The 16,019-nt window shown below is 44.1% G+C and overlaps 1 protein-coding gene across 4 annotated transcripts in view; it reads left to right on the top strand.

Annotated features, from left to right (window-relative positions):
• The window catches only part of GRIP2 (glutamate receptor interacting protein 2), a 248,542-nt gene that overhangs the window by 41,625 nt on the left and 190,898 nt on the right, over window positions 1-16,019 (top strand). The window contains exon 1 of one of the 4 annotated variants that reach the window (XM_058031754.1): window positions 883-928. The exons of the other annotated variants lie outside the window; for them this stretch is intronic. The gene's annotated coding sequence lies outside the window, so the exon portion shown is untranslated. Of the gene's footprint in view, window positions 1-882; window positions 929-16,019 lie in introns of those variants that run through there. 4 annotated transcript variants of the gene reach the window in all.

Below are 16,019 nucleotides of genomic sequence, written 5' to 3' on the forward strand. Positions count from 1 at the left end.
ACCTACCTGGTGGTCTTTCAATCTGACCTTTAAAACCATGCAGTGTCCTGCCATGTACACCTCTCATGGATAGAAAAAGTTGTTTCTCTGTTGCAGGTAATGCTGGTGGTAACTTTATTTCCTGTCATGCTAAGTGCTGGGGTGAGATTGGAACCCAAATTCCCTGACCTTTGGGCTATCCTTCATCTCTGAGCTGAATTGCTCCATGGACAGTTTTGTAAATGCATGGGTTCCTCTCTTGAAGCGCTTCCTCCCCCACAGATGGAAATACATTCCCATTTCTCTCTGTCACTTTGCAGCTGGAGTACTCAAGGCACCAGGATCATAGAATATCTCAAATTGGAAGGGACCCATAAGGATCATCAAGTCCAACTCCCTGCTCCTCACATCCAACAATCACTGTATTAATCAGAGCTTATTTTGTACTTTGCTGCTTTGAACACAAATATCTCCAAATGGCTCAAAGATGGCATGGTTGAGTAGTCATGTGAAGCAACTCCAGCCTTCCAAAAAATCCAAAACACAGGTGGCTGCTAAAAATGATGTTGCCTGGAAAAGTCTTGTGCTTGATTTACTAAAAACAGTTACTGCTATCAGACATTCTGTGGCTTATGTCAAGGGATTTTGAAGGTTAGTAGCAAATTGCAAGCAAGAGATTATTTTCTTATTGCAGGAAAGTAAGGTTGGTCCCAAGCTAATGGTAAATCATCTTGGTTAGCAAGAGAAGTACAGGAGGAACAGCAGAAGGTGTGGAAGCGATGTTTGCTGTATCACAGCCTGGAAGGCAGTGTTGTAATTCAGATGGCAGAGTGTAAGATACCAGATTGCTTTAAATGTGTTGCAATCCTGCGGTGTCAAGAGTTTGATGTGTCCCCAGGGGCTTAGCAATGAACAGCCCCACCTCTGTGCCAGACTCTGGAATCACAAGGTTGGCAGAAACTTCTCCTCCACAAATCCACAGGGACAGACTGGGTCCTTCAAGTAAATGGATTGCTTTCAGCGTTCAGGGAAAGCCTCGTGCTGTGTTTGATGGCACTGCTGGATAGAAGCGTTCTCATTGCCGCTGGCGCTGCCTCGTTAGTGCCGCATCGCTCCCCTGCCGCCCGGGTTTGAGGATGATTTAAGTGCCTTTGCATTGTCTCTTTGGAGGAGGGGTGAGGATTGCAAGGGAAGCTCAGTCAGATATATGGGACCGGTGGAAAACGGGCTGGGGTGGTGTGGTAGGAGGATGCTGGAGGGGAGGAATGTGTACTGAGGGGTTGGCAGCATGGCCGGGGCTGCAGGCAGGACAGGCTGCTTCCTTTCTCTGAGATGTGCTGTTCTGGGACATGCTGCTGGACCATGGAGATACTCCAGTGCAAGGCTGCAGCTTTTGTTGACACTGACTGGAATCTGTCTTGTCCAAATTTGTGTGTCTGCACTGACAGCAAAGAGCTGAGGTCCTTCCACTGTCACTGTGGGGACAAGGAGCTGGAGAGCTCAGGCCTCCTTGCCCCAGGTAGGGATGAAAGAAAAGGGTAAAGGATCCTCCCTCTATGCTTTGGGGACAAAGCCTGTGGAAACAGTCTCCTGTCAGTGAGAGGCACTGAATCCTGCTGCTTTCTTAACAATGGAGGGCACACTTAGGCTATTCCAGGAGTACAATCCCGTATGGGAGAAATTTTTTCCCTGACAAAGCCTCTTCTGAAATTAGAATGCCTTGTCACTAATGAGTGCATCAAAAAACATCAGGGGGCACATGAAAGCAGAACTGCATTTTCAAACCCCTGCATTGCTATGCTGTAGGGTAAAAGGTCTTTTAAACATGATTTAATGTCCTTTTGCTGATAAAGATACATGCTATAGATGCAAATACTATTTCATCTGATGATACCTGGAGGTGAATGTGTTCTAGATTTTACCTGGAAGGTATTTTGTTGCGTGTTTTAATTTGTTATGCTAAGTAATTGCAAAATTTCTTGCCAGGTTTGTTGTGGTACAACCACACAATGATTACATTTCCTTCTTCCCTTCTTGCCATTCTACATCACCCTTTCTCTCTCCTCATTATTGTACATGCAAAATGAATTTATACAGCTGAGTGGGCAGCTGCTAAACCCGGGAGGCTCCAAATGATCTTCTTCCAGGGAAAAACCTGAAAGAAACACTTGGGGCTTTTTTTGTCCCAGAATTTTGGGTGGAAAAAGACTTGAAGACACAGTTACTATAGCTGTGGCTATATATAATCTTTGTGGTTTAAATCCCTAAACTGATATTTTATATCAGGAATGTTGGAATTATTTTTTTCCCCTCCCTCTGTCTTGAAAACAGAATTTTCATTGGTGGGAGGAATAGGTTTAGGACTGTTCATTCCAGTGCAAACTGAAATTGGGAGCTTTCACAGCATGTTAGGAGTTGAAGTGCCAAGGCAGGAGATGCAGTCCCCTCTGGGAAGAGAGCACAGAGCTGGGTTGGGGTGCCCCTTGTGATTCTCTCCTGCCAGCTCCAAGCCAGGCACAGGGAGGACCTGACCCTGCTCATGCCCCATCTCCAGCAAGCCTCCGACCCATTGAGTCGTAGAGGTGCTCAATTATTTTGATGAGCAATTGCCTTTTGACCTGGGAGAGCGTTCTGCAGACGGATCAGAGCCCATCAGCCTGATGTGAATCAGCAGCTCTGGCAGAGATCGCTGGGTGTTATTTTGCAGCCGTGCTTTGCCGTACGAGGTCGTGGATGGTGATTTTAATGAGTAGCCCTGAATGAGAGGAGCATTTCTTGCAGTTGACAGGAGCCCCCAGGGCTGAGCTCACTAGCCACCCAGCCCCAAAACCTGGCTCAGCCTGTCCCCCACCATCCTTGGAGGGACAAGGTTTCCCTGAGGCTGCTCATGTCCTCCAAGGAGCCACTTGTCCATCCTTTCCTCTCATTTTCCTGCTGATTATACCTTCCATGGGGGTGTCTGTGTGTGTCCCCTGACACCCTGTCTCAAGCAGGATTGCTGTGGGTTTAGTTACTCAGCAGAGCTGGTGTTTCCTTAGAAGGATTCCCAATGGATTGCTTCCAGCCTGGTATCTGTGTCCTTTTTATTATTCAAACTGAAATAAATAAATACATGAAAAATGTGTTACTTTAATTGCTATCAGAATATATTTGTTTTTCCCTGAGGAACAGAAATAAGCAAGCAAAATGTCATCTATAATTTTTCCATGCATTTCACTGTGAGACCTAGAATAGTCCTGCAGACCACTCCCCCTTCAAGCTCAGTCCAACTTTTTCCAATTGCATCTAATGGGATTTCTGCCCCCTTTTCTCCCTGAGGGCAATGACTACCCTTCTCTTTATACTCCAAACTAGCAGCTATTCTGGGCTAGATCATGGGGATAGATATTATAGACCAGCCCTGTACATGGACTATTGAGTGTTGTTTCATAGATAGAGTGGTGGGAAACTCATGTTACCTCTGTCTTGTCCTCTATCCCCTTCACTAATTATTTATCAGCACTATCACAACTATGTCTGGAGGCCTCTGATCAGGTTTCCTCTGTGCTAAGCATGGCTCAGAGAATTCCTTTGGGATGATAAATCAGGAGTATGAGGAAGAAGAGGGTGGCTGTGGCTGAAGGGTCAGAAAGATGAGGTACATGATGCCAGAGTTAGGAGCTGCTCAACACAGCATGATTCTGGTGGCATCAGCTTCTTTTTTGTCATGTTTGTGATAAAGATCTTTTCCTAAATGGATCACTGAAGAGAGAGTCACAGAGTTTAATCTGATGATGCATTCTGATTACCTAGGCTTGCACTTGTAGGGCTTTATTTGCTGACAAATGTGTTCATGGCAGTGTGCACAACCTCTGAGGTTATGTGGGTGCTTATCTCTGTGCACCTGTACTGCAGCAGGACGGCTGTCCTGTTGTTATCTGTGTGTTTCGAAGGATTGGTGCAGAGGAAAAAGGAAGACACCTCACTTGAACTGATATCTTAATATCTACAACACTTAATTTTATTTTTGCATTTTCAATTAAGTGTTGTTTTGTTGTATTGCTGTAACTCCCTCTGCTGGTTCATTTCACAGTTTAACCATCTGTTTTGCCTGATTTTGCATCTAGATATAGCAGAATTATGTATTGGAGACTGCCTTGGATGGAAAAGGTGAAGAGTTTGTACCCTGTTGGTGTGATGTATTTGCTGCCTGTTCTTGCTGTGCAGGTTTGCCTCTCTCTGCAGCTGAGTAAACCCATTCCTCTGATCACTTGTCCTCTGACTCACAGCTACTGAGTGAGTCTGTAGCAATTCAAATCCCCATCAGAAGGTTTGAGTCTTTGCTGCACTGCTGGGCTGCAGCTGACAGATCTGTGGCCAGAGATGCTGGCTGGGGCCGTGCCTGGGAATGTGCTGTTCCCTCCTCCACAAGCACCACTGTAAAAGGAAATGCCAGGTACAATGGGAGCACTGTGCCATGGAGATTCCCAGGAGTTCCCTGACACAGCTAGCAGTTATTAATGCCATGCTGAAGCTGAGACTGGCAGCTGAGCTAGGCAGAAATATCTCACCTGGAAGAGACAAAGGTGACTGGGAATTTTGGTCTCTGCACTGCTGGGCTGCAGCTGCGTGTCCTGTATGGGAGCATCACCTGCTTCTGTGGGCATGGCTGCTCTCTGCTCAGACAGCTCTGCCTCCTGGCTCCCTGCTCCGCTTGCCCATAGGGAAACATGCTGTCTTTTTTTGACAACTGCTCATTTCCCCATCCATAAGGCATTTTAGCACACTGGCCTGTCTGTGCTGCATTGACACAAAAATACAGAAAAATTGCCTTTGCCAATGCCATACAAGAAACACAAAAGAATTGCTTAATGAATATCATCTCAACTGCAGCATAAGTACTGTGTTCCTGCAAAGGTGTCAGTTATTTTCATATTTTTATATATATATGTGCATGTCTTTTCAGGAATTTTGGGACACAAATAATGACGTGTTCCCCTTTTGCCAGCATAACAGAAGAGACAGATACTATCTCTTTGTTCTCTGGGTATTATTCCTTGCTGCTTTGTACTGAGTTTAATTAAATTCTGGACATCTAATACTTAGAGTTGATGAATTATATTTAAAACTACCTGCTAGCTAGAGGTATAGTGAAGAAAGTGATGAAATGCTCTGGAGCCATTGGGCAGAGCCCTTTTCTCGCTATCTGACTTCTAGGGGTTCAGTGATTGATTCACTTGATTCAGTGTAGAAGTGCCAAAGGTGCCACAAATCTGTGGCCAGAAAGCTGAGATGTGAGTGGTTTGGATCAGATTTAAGATTGGACCCACATATACATACTGGTGTATTTCTCCTGTTTAAATATGGAATTTGACGTTGGATCCTCTTTCCTTCTGGTTTTCTCTGTGCTAGTGTAACTTGTGTGCATGCCAAGTCAATATGAGACTGGTGAAAAAAAACCCTCAGCCTTTTATCATTGGCTGAGTTACCCCAGGTTTGCTTTAGTTTGAGAAAAGGATGGAGTTGTTTTCTGTGTTTTCTTGTGTAACTAATGGGTATACCGAGCTGAACTCTGCATTTCCTAACACACATCCAACATGGCAAGAAGTCTAACTCTGTTCTGTGGGCTAGAGCAGGGATCCCCTGCCACCCCCAGTCCAGGAAGCAGTGTGGTCTTGTCCAGGGATGCAGAGAGCATCCTCTCAGTGAACAGCTGGGCTTAATTTCCTTTTTTTCTATTCAGCTTCAGGCTGTTGAAGAGGCCCAAGTACGGCAATTTGGGGTGGCGGAGAGGTAGCTCAAGAAGTGGAGATGAGGAAGAAAGAGCTGGGAAAAGGCAGGCAGGAACTGTCTCACCTGGTCAGGGCTGAGCTGAAATCCTCCTCAAAATCACCATTCCCTAGTGTGTCACGTAAGGGGGGATGTTAGAGAGAAGAGGTTGGGCAAGGCAGTTTCCTCTTCACGTTTGTAAGAACATAAAATCTACTGAGCAAAGCAGGATCTGTAAAGTTGCAAAAATGACCTGAATGGATGAGTGTGAGCCATTACTTCTTGCAGGGCTGAGGTGCTGTAAGGGTACCACAGGGGACAGCAGGGGTCAATCTTGGAAGGGTTAATCCTCCCTGGAGCTGCTGCAGGCAGAGCTACATTGCCAGTTCTTGGGGACCTGGGAAACCAGCACTAAGCTGAGCTGGAGGAGATAAAATGCTGTAGTAGTGGCAAAGCTGTGGTACCTCAGCACCCTGCCTGAGGGGATAGTGACTGCAGAGAGCCTCTGTGGAACTCAGGAGCTTGAGCAGTGCAGATGGTGCCAAAGGTGCTGCAGACCCAGCTGGACCACTCATGTCCCTTGTGCTCAAGTGTTATTGGGTGCCAAAAGGAGGAAGATTCATCCTGGCCTTACTGTGCTGCTGGAAGGAAATCAGTGGGCTCCTCACCTAATTTGCTGGACATGCCTCCCAAGTTCCCAGCTGTGCCTGTTGCCTGTGCTTTATCTGGCAGGGAATTTATGGCTCTGGGAAAACTAGTGATGGAGGAGCTGCATCTCCTTAGTTAAAGAGCAGGTAAAGGCCCCAGTGCAGTGCTTGGAAACTTTCCCAGACAGTTTTGACACATCTTAAAAGCGGGTGTTTGAGAACTGGACCTGAGGGATCTGCTTGCATTGCACTTGCTGTGATTTGTTGTGGCTGGAAAAAAAAATCAAAACTGCAGAACTAGGGAATGTATTACAGTAATTAACTGTGGCCTGAAGAAAGTGAGGGACATCCTGGACACAGAGGAAATTAAATGGAAAGTGGTATTGACCTTATGTGGGATGGAATTGCAAAGAGTTCTGTTTGCTGGGTGGAAATTAATTATTGGATTTTGTCTAAAGCAGAGCTTATGTAACAGGCATGTCTGTCTTCCAAACTTTGCCACCTCAACACTTTGCTTCTCTGCTCATTAAAGAGCCACACGTGACAGTTCAAGCCATCTCAGTGGGGCTGGCTTGCTAAGGCTGCTGCTGATGTTTTCATTTAGAGATTTTTCAGTGTTAAACAGATATTTTAGTTGACTGGGGGTGAATCAAATCTGTCTGCTTGTCGCTCAAAGTGCAAATCCCTGCAAGCCCTCCACGTGCTGGTGGTGGGTTGTTGCCTTGAACAGGGATGCCTTGGCAGAATGAGGGTGAGGATGATGTTGAACTGAGATCTCCCAATTCCTCCAGGGTTGTGGGGTTGCCTCTGCCCCTGGCTGGCAGCCAAGGAAAGCAGCTCCCTTGGCCAGTACTGCCCACACTTTGGCTTTCCTGATGCTGGCAACTTGAGCATGTCCAGGATGGGACAACCCAGTGGCAGGCGTGGGGATTTTGTTGACAGCAGCTGACACTGCACTGGTGACCACTCATCTGCAAGAGAGACTCAGAAGTAAAGGATTTGGGCTGTTACAGCAGGGATTTTATTACTTGTTTAATTTTTGTGTGTATCCCACAGTAGACCAGATTGTAGACCAAGACTGGTAGGCGCTTGTCAGACACAGAAACAGTGTTTAATTCATTGATTGTTCTGCCAGAATCTCGACAGTTGTGCTTTTTCCTTTTTCATTTTCCCACATGCAGAGAGTAGCTCCAATATTTTTCTCTTTATATTGACCTTTGTTTGAAATGAAAGCAAAAGAAAATTGTAGAAAGCCCCAGTGACAAAGCCAGGAATCAGTCTTTCATGTACTGCATGGCTTCTATCTCATAGAAAGGCCATGTGTCTCGTTAAAGCATTTTCATCAAAATTTGTTTTCTAGGAGAAATGGTTTTTCAAAGGAAGCAAAACATTACTGAAAATACTTGCTATTTCAGTTTTCATATTTTGCTGGAAGACATTTTTGTTGCTCATTCCTGTTTTTAGGAAATCTGTGGAAAATATTAAACATTCCAGACTTTGATTTTATAGTAGAATATGACTATCCTTTTTCTAGTTGTTCCTTATCAGTGTCTAGAGAAACTCACTCTTTATGCGAACAGGCAAAAATAATAAGAAAGATGAGTTTTTTTAATAGGCAATTCTGCTGAAAAGTAAAGCAAAACCAGAGGAAGGAAGCAAAGCCCTGCCTTGGTGCAACGTTCAACAGTGCAGGTCCTACCTGTGAGGTTGCTCTGTCCCTGAAAGAAGATAGAAGAAAACTAGAGCTGCCCTGAAGCACTGCAAGAACATATTTAGGTAGAAATAATAATGATGCAATTATTTTACCCATAAAAAACAGCACTTAATTGAAGATTTAATCCTTGCAAAAAGAAAAACAAGAATGATTTAAAAAACCAATTAAAAATATGTATTGCAAAATTACTTTGAGGATTAGTGGTGGGAGATTCTTTTACTGCTGCTCTTAATATGGAAGCTTACTATGTTTTATTTTTAATGAAGAGAATATTCAAAATATATCATCAACAAAGACCATATTCTCCTTAAACAGTGTTTTTCATTGGATCTGCAGAGTTTTGTTGCTGAGGTGGAGGGATAGGGTAGCTGTATGTGCAAGATGCTGCTGAATCCTTGATCTCCTTGTACTATTTAGAGTTTTGATTTTGTGTGTCCATAAAATTTATGGAAATAGACTTTTATATTTAGCTATAGTCAAAGAGAGTATTGGGATGTCTTGCCAGTGGGTTTCAATCTCTTTTACCCTTTACTGGAGCAACCCAGTTGCAAATTTTTTTTGTGGCTGAAGGAGTGGAACAGGGGTAGGGCAATCTTCCACCTGTTTGAGAACTGTTGTGCTTAGAGTCCCTCACATTTATTTCCAGATATAATTCAATGGGCAGCTGAGACATGAGCTGCTCAATGCACCTGCTCAGTGACTGTGATTCTTTTTATTGGTTACCTCTGTTCAGTCTCTCCTGGTCTTTTCATGGGGAGAGGCTAAGCAGTGGGAATAGGATGCCAGACAAAGGGTTATATCTATAAGATTCCAAGGGATCAGAGGACAGAGGCAGGTCACTTGTTTAACCTTACACTGGGTAGAGCAAAGATTGAACAGATCTCAGATAAACTGTTGGAACCATTTAGCTCCTGGTCAATGTCCAGACCATGAGCTAAATCCTACTCTGTCACTGATATATCAATGTGTTCTGAATAGAGCCTGGTGATGGATGTGAAGAGGATCTCCCATGGAAGCACAGCTGCAGTTCCAGCTCAGTTCTGCTCAAAGGGCTCTGGGCTCAGACCTCTTGGGATGGCGTGAGAGGGAGGCAGAGCCCCGCAAGCATCGCCTCAGGCTCAGCACAATTAACTGCAAAGTGTGACCCTCTCTAAGAGATCTGCAGGGAGTGGAGGAGAGGCTTGTCACAGATTTTGACAGTCCCTTAATGAAATGTGTGACCTTTCCTAATGCCCACATGTGCTTGCTGAGCTGGTGAGCCCCTGCCCTGCTCTGGACCCTTGCTGCCCTGCTGAGTGTCAGGGGCAGACCTGCAGGGGTGAGAGGGACCTCAGACACATAGCTGGTGCCTGGCATCACCTGGGGTGCCATCCTTGAGCTGCCAGCCTGTGGTGTTTGGGAGAGAGCCGACAGGATTCCCCTGTGCTGCTGCTTAGTTTCGGACTCTTTTGTTTTGGTCGTTTCAAGTGAGTGATGGATGAATTTCTCATGAGGATTTTGAAGGGTCTGAAAAATGTTATCCAATGACTTCCATTTGTCACATTATATTTTTGACATAGGAAGGGAAGATGAAGAACATGAGGTACTTTCCTTTAAATTTGTGAGACTTCTGCCTGATGTGGTTAATATTGGGTATTTTTGACAGAAATAGAATAAAGACCTGGAAGCACTGACCCAGGAAAGGAGTGTTGTATAGACAACATCAGGGAGGGAGGTTTGCAGCTGGTACTGCTGATATCCCACAATAGGAAGGTAGGAAGGCTTACATGGAATGACAGGCTAGGGTGATCCCTTGGTGCAGGCACTCTGAAGCTGAGACAAGTTATGAGCTTTCCTAAAGTCAGAGCATGTGTGCAGATGCTCTTTCCCCCCTTTGTTAAATCAAGAGAGAGATCAATGAATTATTTTCATATTTTCCTTTCATTTTACTGTGTGTTTTCGTTGACCTGAGAATTAGTCCAGTACATCTGATCTTCTTTGACTTAACCTGAGCACTTATAAGCTATTTCAGTTTAATCTGATGGCAACCTCACAGTTCTTGATTGAAAGCATTGGGAGGTAAAGGGTCCTTAAGAAAAATGATTTTTTTATCTGGCTGTGTGCAGTGCTACTGAGAGAGGCAAACAGAGTAAAAGCATAATAGAGCTGAAAGTCTTTTCTGTTCCCTGTTGTGTAGAAATTATTTAATTCTCTCAGAAAATTCTTTTCACCAGCCTTTCAGAGACTGCAGAAAGAATGTGCATTTTGTTTCTCTTCTACTAACTGGGATGTACTTTCCTATGACACAGTATCATAAGACTGGCAAGTTCTAACATGTCCAGTAAGTTACAGATTTTTGAAATAGCGAGCTTTTGTATAAGCAATGAAACAGAACTATGCCACACTTTTTAAGTTGCCTGTTGGTTATTTGCACTGAAGGCAGTGCCCCTGAATATTTGATTGAAATTTGAGGGGGGAAAAGGTCAGCAGCAGCTCAAAATGAGAAAATATTATTCAATGCCAGACTGAGTCTCCTTTTCATTTCTTTCATTGCCTTCGGTAGTCTATGGGGAGTCTACTTCAGTTTGCATTAAGCTATTCTTTCTATTTGCTGTTCGCATCTTGGTTTTTGGATGTTTTATATTGGTCATTTTCTGACTGTTGGATATTTTTTCCTAATGTAGTGTATGGTCACATTTGGTGTGTTTTATGGCTGCTTTTGTCTGTTAGTGCAGCTTCTGAAATCAAGACACTAAGATTCAATAACGAACCTCATGAATCACCTTGGCACTGTGTATGTACTGTGCTGAGGGTGCTGTGTTCAGGAGGAGGGTGGGGGACAGGCCAGCCCTGCCAGGAACATGGGGTGGTGACACCAGGCACCCTGTGGCCATTGATGCAGCACTGTCAGGGCAAATGTGCCCACCTCTGCTGTGCTCTGCAGAGACAAGGTTTACCTGGCCTGGAATGGGAGAGGGATGAGCTCTGTCCACCTCCATTTACCATTGGCTACATCCCTGCATCAGGTTCAGCTCCTGAACCTCCAGACCCACGTGAGCAACTGCTTCTGTACCCAGAGCATTTCAAGGCTCAAGATTTTGATTTCCAATCTAATTATGTCAAAAGCTATAGCCTGCTTTTTTTCTATTTCTTTAAGAAATTTATCTTATCTCTTCTCAATATCCGTGTCTGAAATCTACTGCTGCCCTGTTCCCATGCATAAACACACAGAATGGAGCAAAGATAAGCGAGGTGGGAGCAAACACTTTCTTATTAGGACTGCACTTTGAAGTAATGAAAGTAATAACCAGAGTCTGCTGCCACGTGTCCTGGTGGCTGCATGAAAGGAAGATGAGAAAGGGTGTTATGATGCCTTGGAAAAGATTTTAAGTCCTTGTTAAAAGTTTACAGAGCAATTGTATTAACATCAGGCTTTATCAAAGTATTTTATGACTCTATGCTGTCCTTCCCTCCCATCCTCAACAAAGACCAGTGATCTCTCACCAAGCTTGTGCCACAAATGTAACACTTTCATGTTTCAGCGGGGTCAGGGGGAATGATATGTAGATCCATGGAATTGTTCTTGCTTTCCATTGCTGATGGAAACAAAGATCTCAGTTGTACCCTAAAAATTACAGCTAGCCAAATTTGTTCTTGGGACAGGGAGAATGCTCTGTATAGACAGTGTGCAAAATGTTGCACTACAACATGTGACAGTCAGAGAGCAAAGTGACCCAAATGACTGTGTGCAAAATTGAAGTTTGGGGGTATGTTAGGAGAATGGAGCTGTTTGTGTTGACAAGGGGATTTTGGATGTGGTTGAGGTCAGCCCTTCCATCACTGGTCTGGGAAACAGCTGAAGTGCTTCACATGAAATCTCACCCTTCTTCCGACATTGTATCTATGTACAGATATGTAAGTGCCAGTGTAGCCTGACAAACACCTGACATAGAGAATGTCATCCCAATCCATTCAAATTTGGTGGACATTTAAGCAGCAAAATACAGAGTCTTGTAATGGAAGATAGAATACTCTCAGCACAACTTAGTAAATTGAGGAAAATGCCTCTTGAGCCTCATTGAGTGGATCACATATTGAACATATCATGGATTGAGCTGTGCTGAAAGGATCACTGAGGGCACTGTTTCCAGGAGATGAGCATTCCCAGTTGGTCCCCTCAGAGGCTGAGCAGAGGGAAGTGTAATTGTATGGACATGTGTGTAAGTGCCCATGGCTGGATTTTACCTGGTATAAATCAGCTTAGCTCAGGAGCCACAGAGTGGCTTTGGTGATTACCTTGGCTCAGGCCAATGCTCTTGCTAGTGAATGAATGTGGAGTGCCAGACTCCTGCCCTCCGTCCTTCTGTCTGACATAATTCCCTAGGCTGTTAAAAACTCAAGACCCAGGATAAAAAGTGAAGGAATTAAAAGGAAAAAAGTGTTTCTCTTTTTGTTTACCAGTGGTTTTGAAACTCTCCTCTGCATTGGATCACATTTTCAAAATTTTTCTGTCATCTCCTTTGCAAAGGCACTATCCATGTGTATGCACAAAATTTGGACCAAAGAGGAAATGTAAATGTGGTGTGACTTGGGATAAAATTAGACTGACAGTGCTGGGCTGTTGTTCCTCCATACTGGGCTAAGTCATCATTATTTGGATTTGCTGGAGTCCAGAAAAGGCTTAGCTCTTGTTTTGAGCAAAGCCAGCAGTCACATCCTGCTTTCTTAATTGCTATTTGAGATGAACCATGATAATTTTCATTATGAAGCCAATTTTAATTAAGCAAACAAAACCTCTCTGCTCTTTTTTCTGGCAAGCTTTTGATGACTTCTTCTGAATTGTGACAGTTGGGTTCTGATGTGTTCTTCAAATGCAGCCAGGTTTAGAAGCTGCAATAAAGCAGGTGGGACAAATAGCCATGTTAAATATTAATACTTTTTCACTAATAATATTGGTAATATATCTGGGGCAGCTTAGTTGTGATCCTACTGTCCTAGTGAAATGAAATAGATTAAGTACCATTCCCCAGTGAGAGTGTAATTCATAAAAGCAGAGTGGACAGTATGTTGTGCCTGTCTGATGTGTTTTAGAGAACATCTCTGCTGATGATTACACTTTAGAAATTGGAAGAACATGTCCCTGGGACATATAAAGTGACTGTCTATTAGGAACATGTAGAGGATGTGTCAGGTTTTCAAGAAATGTACTAGAAAGAGAAATTAAGTCTGAAAAAGGCAGTGCACTGAGGAAGGCAGGCATCTCCTTTTTCTTCCAACGTGCATGAAAGTGGGTTCTGTTTAACCATGCATGCAATTTTGAAGCTGCATGTACAGGCTCAGGAAGGATGAAAATAGCATTTTCAAGAAGCTGGCAGAATTTGTCTGAAACAATGGTACCTCATTAGCAGATGGTGATCCTATCAGGAAAAAAAAAAATAAAAATAAAAGGTGTCTTTTGCTTCACTGGAGAAGATGCTGCCTTAACCCTTCATTCCCCCAGCAGGAAGGGAAGAGTATCCAGGCAGGAGTGATGAAGGGTTGGAGCAGAGCCCTCCTGAGGGGTACTCAGGGTTCACCCAGCAGCACTGTCAGTCCTGTTTGGTTTATTCATGGTTTATTCATGCAGCAAGGAGATGTGTTTGGAGCCCACACAGCCTCAAGTGCAGCTTGGGGAGAGTCTGCAAGTCATGTCTGGTACCACCCATGAAGTGTTGCTTTTAAGCAGTAGCTGGGGAGCTGTGAGGGGGGTCCCAGGAAGGAGGGATGGTGGAGTCACTGGTGGAGGAGGATAGGAAGTGTGTTGGAGGCAGCATGTAGAATCATGGAGAGAAGGAGTAGGCTGCAGTTTTATACTCTGAATCTTACAGTGAAGAAACTACTGCTGAGACTGGCAAGCTACTTAGAATTTTAATTTTTCTTCTTGCTTGATGTTTAGTGTAGCTATCAGTGGAGTGGGAGGAAGTGGGAGGGAGGTGGAAGAGGAAAAGGAGGACAACTGAGGTGAAGGTCAAAGTCCTGAAGTTGGTTTTTGATTACTCATGTGTCCATTCAGGCCCTGGTGGTATAAATTCACTAATAAACTTTCTAGTAATTTATTTTTATTTTTTTAAGAAAGCAAAGCAATGAATGATTCTTTAAGGGTTGTGTCTCTAATTTGCAATGCTGAAGGACTTGAGAGTAGAAGTTCAGGATAACGAGAAGTTCTCTCAGCTCTGCCTGGGCTATAGAGGAATCTTTTAGCCAATCTTCTCACCAGCAGCAGCCAGCAATGGGGAGGGAGGAGCAGTGGAAAGAGCCTTTGTATCTAAGTAGGTTGTATTAATGATTTCCTGTGTGGTACCTACCTGGGAGGAGATTCTGTTCACATCTTCATTCTTCCTCATCTTAAAGGGTTTCATTAGCATCTAATTGCTGCTTGTTTTCCTCATTCAGAGCATCCAGATGCCAAACAATGTTATTAATCATGTGTGGAATAACCATTTGTCAAGCAAATTCCTGCTCCTCCAGCAAGGTGTTTCAGAAAAGGTTTGGCCTTGTCTGCGCCTGTCTAGGGGAAGAACAGGTGAAAGAGTCTGGAACCTGACTGAGGATATTCACTTGATCCTATCAACCTTGTCTCCATGATCACAGCTCACAGTGGCATACCAGTGAAAGCCTCAACTGAACTGGAACTAATTTAATGGTATGATGCCAGTTTTGGCCTTGCTGAGCGCCTCTGGGGACAAGTAGGCTACTCAATCAGGAGGCTGAGGGAATGTGAGACATTATTGCAAGCCCTAAATCCTTTGCTCTGTAGAACTGGAAGACCTGGCTGGGGAAATGCAGAAGTTTGAGCCCAGCTGGGTGGGGTGGTAATGACAACAGAAGTTATGTGGGTTCCCCTTGGCCTCATGCATCTTGTTTTAGTCACAAAGGGTCAAATGTGAGAGAGATTTTTGAACTGGGATATCAAGGGAGTAGTTCTACTGGTGTCAGGTGTCTCCAGGTGTCTCAGGTTCAGACTTTCTTTTCAGCAGTGACCAGGTGATCAGAGTGATGGACTGTCCTCCTGCTGGGAATGCACAAGGCTTGAGAACTTGGGTGTATTTGGCCACACCATAACCAGGGACACTGGGGAGCTCAAAGGGTTAGTAAGGTAGAGAATACTCTTCCTTTAGAAAGGGACAAAAGTTGTCCCCTGCCTGAGACTGACTGTAGGAAACACTAAGAGCTTTTCCCCCCTCCACTTTACAGATTTAATGAATTGGAAACAATCTGGATTTAAAATACCATGCCTGGAATCAGAATAAATACCTTGTTTTTCTGGACTATTAGGATATTTACTAGCTTTTGGCCAAAACCTCTGCTGATATGACTTCACCAAATTTAGTGAAGCTTGGATCAAGGTCTCCAATGACATATTTTTCATCCAGTTCATTAAGCAGCAAGCAATTGGATGAGATAGGACACAGAAAGCACAAAGCACTTGCTGAGAATGTAATATACTCCATTAGTCATCTGGGTTTGCAAAAGAGCAGGGAGAGAATTGTACCCACACCATCAAAGTCCTGTCAGCCCTTGGTGGGTGTCTCACTGTGTGTCTCCAGCCTCTGTGTGAGCAGTGCTGTGGGAGGGCTGGGGTGCAGCTCTCTTGATCACTGGCTGGGATGATGTGCAGCTTTTCAGCTGAACTGAAATGCCATAAGAGGAAAAACTTCTGATGGAGCAAGCACTAAGGGAATAAAAGATAAAAAGAGATGAGAAAGCATATTCACCCCCACAGAAATCCTACTGATGCCATGTTGCTCCCAGGCATTGCTGGTGGGAAAGAGGGAGCAGCTTTGAGGGCTTCTGTGGAGCAGCAGCCACAGCAATGAGCAGCCAGTATGGGACCTCAAGGAAATGTTCATGGTGCTTTTGAAAATGAAGTTTTGTTAATTTTATTTTATTTTTGCTAATGCAGTTCCCAGGAA

Source organism: Melospiza georgiana, chromosome 11 (genome assembly GCF_028018845.1).
Source record: "Melospiza georgiana isolate bMelGeo1 chromosome 11, bMelGeo1.pri, whole genome shotgun sequence".
Classification (NCBI taxonomy): domain Eukaryota; kingdom Metazoa; phylum Chordata; class Aves; order Passeriformes; family Passerellidae; genus Melospiza; species Melospiza georgiana.